General features: G+C 45.0%; 1 long non-coding RNA gene across 1 annotated transcript; it reads right to left on the bottom strand.

The window, feature by feature from the left end:
- Positions 1-1,899: 1,899 nt before the first annotated feature.
- LOC139838781 (uncharacterized) lies at positions 1,900-2,712 on the bottom strand. The gene is made up of 2 exons (XR_011756628.1): positions 2,552-2,712; positions 1,900-2,134 (listed from the first exon to the last, which is right to left on the bottom strand). It is a non-coding gene; the product is annotated as an uncharacterized lncRNA (long non-coding RNA).
- Positions 2,713-3,296: the final 584 nt, after the last annotated feature.

The raw sequence follows: 3,296 nt of genomic DNA, 5'->3' as shown, positions 1-3,296 counted from the left end.
ACATTAAGGCTTTGTACCATAGTTAGGCAACTTGTATTCCGGTTAGGAATCTCCATGTAAACCGTAGATCTGTGCGCCTTTATAAGCCGGATCCCGGGAGCCCTAGAGGCACAACCACAACTCATTGTAACAACGCGAAAGCGCCCAGATAATTCCAGACAAGCAGCAGTAGGCCCTGTCATCGTGCAGGTGTTCCAAAGCTGGGTAAATCGCATACCACCGCCCCGTGTGCACTCCGCCCTATGGCCCTTACTTCTTCCCCCCTCGTGAGGATCCCTCCTCCGAGGCACCGTCGAATAGGCAACGATAGCGACGATGGCGGTCGAGAGAATGCGGCGGCAGAGAGGGATGGTGAGCGAGGGGCGGCGAGGTCGAGAGATGGATGGTGCCGGCGCGCGGTGGTCTTCCTCCTCTGCAGAAAGAGGTTCTTCTCGGAGTAAATTTTGGTAGGTAAGAAAAGAGGAGGAGTGCGATCTGGACGTGACAATACGAGAGGAAGATGCCATCGAAAACACTTGGGCCCACATGTCGGTCTATTACCACAAAAATGTGGGTACATATCGGAGGGGCAGTTGCCATTTTTATGGTGCCTCTCTCAACTCCCCACCGAGTCGTCTTCCATCCTCTCCCCCACTATCTCCTCTGTTTCTCCACTGCGCCACTTCGAAAAAGGTTTGACAACCTCTTAGTGCAATGAGGTCAACCTAGATTTGACCAAACACTCAAACTTTCATATAAAATTGAAACTTTGTTGAAATCTCTCCAAACCTTGTGTATTGGCCAATGTGTGGTTAACACTTTCCATGGAAAATAACAAACTAGAAAAAAATTGTTTCCCTACCAAAGCACTCCCAAAAGTGAGGTGCGTAGTGAAAGATTATGCCCGTCTACCCCGAACGGGCAGTTCTTGACCATTTTTTGAGGTAGCTAACTTGAAATGGACTGAAATTTGGCACAAGGGTGCATCAACATGTGGGTAATGACGCTAGCATGCTATCTTGGCAGTTTGGTTTGAATTTTTTTTAAAGTTCATCCCCTAAACTCAAGAAGAGGCATCACTTGTGAAGCATGTACATCTTAGGGTATTGTGAAAATTGGGAGCACGTGCTGGTCTGATTTGGCGTCACCACATTAACCTACAACAGAAGTTTCACTTTGAAAAAGGTTTGACAACCTCTTAGTACACTGAGGTCAACCTAGGTTTGACCAAACACTCAAAATTTCATATAAAATTGAAAATTTGTTGAAATCTTTCCAAACCTTGTGTATTGGCCAATGTGTGGCTAACACTTTCCACGGAAAATAACAAACTAGAAAAAAATTGTTTCCCTACCAAAGCACTCACAAAAGTGAGGTGCGTAGTGAAAGATTATGCCCGTCTACCCCGAACGGGCAGTTCTTGACCATTTTTTGAGGTAGCTAACTTGAAATGGATTGAAATTTGGCACAAGGGTGCATCAACATGTCGGTAATGACGCTAGCATTCTATCTTGGCAGTTTGGTTTGAAAATTTTCAAAAGTTCATCCCCTAAACTCAAGAAGAGGCATCACTTGTGAAGCATGTACATCTTAGGGTATTGGGAAAATTGGGAGCACGCACTACTAGGCAAAGGCTTACCACCGGCACACTCAAAAGGCTTACCGCCGACGTTTTCGCGTTTGCAGACGATCGCCTCGCTGGTGGTAATGCCTTACCGCTGGCACCTTCATTTTCGCCGGTGGTAACATGCTATTATCCCCGGCGTCTTCGCATATTCGCCAGGGGTATCTAGTACCACAAGCACATTAGCCATATTTGTATGCGCCGGGCAGTACATATTTAAAGAACTAAAAAAATCAGTTACCACTGGCAACCAAGGCAAAGCGCCAGCAGTAATGAATTTAAGAAACAAACAAATATTTTACAAATTACAAATAAACTCATATATATTCTATCCGTTACAAATTTAGCTAGTTTCAAGATTCAAAATTCTGGCCACGTCAGCCACGCCCAAAACTCAGGTAGATCATCAGAACCCCTCTTTGCGCTCCTAGGTCGATCGATGCGCCACCGTCACTCGTGACGAGCTCCGCATCCTCACCATGCTCATGTCCCAGTCCTCGGCAGCTGATCATGATCCTCCGCAGCTTGCCGCTAAAAACAGCAAATAGCGAGTACATATTATTCCATCTATGCGCACAAGTATTCATTGAGCTGAAGCAAATATCCATCTATGCATGTTTGCTTTCCCTACTGTCTACACACATATGCATAGTGCTCGAAAAAGGAAACAATTTTAAGCAAGAAATTATGCAAAACCTGTTTATCGGTTCAAACAACGAGTTCACCAAAAAGAGCAATCAAGAATATCTGGAATAATAGCAGAGAATAGGACATCTATGAACAAAACATCCTACTGCAATGAGCAATCAAGGAGTAAATAGCTAATTGCATTAAGGCCAGCTAGTGGAAGCTTTCATGCTACGGGCAGAGCAGCAATGAGCAGAGCACTGTGATTATGAGTGTCGAAGAACAACTAACTGACATCTTGCGGATGAGGATTGCACTGACCTAGGTTGGGGGAAGCAGCAAGCAGCCAGGCCGGGCTCGACGGTGTCCTCCTGGTGGCGTTCAGCATCTTGGTGCAGATACGGTAGGCGCCGGCTAGACTGAACCACGACGACCCACGAACCGACCCAGCTCCCAGCTACGATGCGCGTGAGCAGGTGACTGCTAGCAGTCGCAATCGCCGGACCAAGGGTTGCATCTGCACAAGCTTCTTTCAAAGTTTCCCTGGATGCTCCCTTCGCTGCAGACTCCCCGACCTCCAAATAACCAGGAGGATGAGTCATGTTGATGCAACATTGATTAGAATGATTAACCAGCACCAAATCACATACTGGAGGAATCGTCACAAGCAAAACAACACCTCCGTATAAATTAGATCGAAAAGCATGCATAATTACAGAAAAACCAAAAAAAATTGAGGGGATTTCGTTGCTGTTTGCCACTGGATTAATAAGAAATCTCAAGATCAAATGTAAGCACTATATTAACTGTTTCCCTGACCCGAGTTTTCGACAAATATTCAGAGAAATAACTACAGATCTAGCTAAGACTTGACAAGTAAGGTGCACCACTTATTAAGGAATGAATCCCATACTGTAAAGTGTGAAACATCTGTACCAATAGACATTAGACAACGAGTTTCCATGTACAAAAGAATTGAATAGAAAGAAGAAGTCACTGCCAGGCATATATGCATTAATTATTATTCATAAATAAGCATGATTGGGTAATGATCCCATCGACGCGG

Source organism: Lolium perenne, chromosome 4 (genome assembly GCF_019359855.2).
Source record: "Lolium perenne isolate Kyuss_39 chromosome 4, Kyuss_2.0, whole genome shotgun sequence".
NCBI classification, from domain to species: Eukaryota; Viridiplantae; Streptophyta; class Magnoliopsida; order Poales; family Poaceae; genus Lolium; species Lolium perenne.
This window is presented reverse-complemented; position numbering and strand designations above follow the sequence as displayed.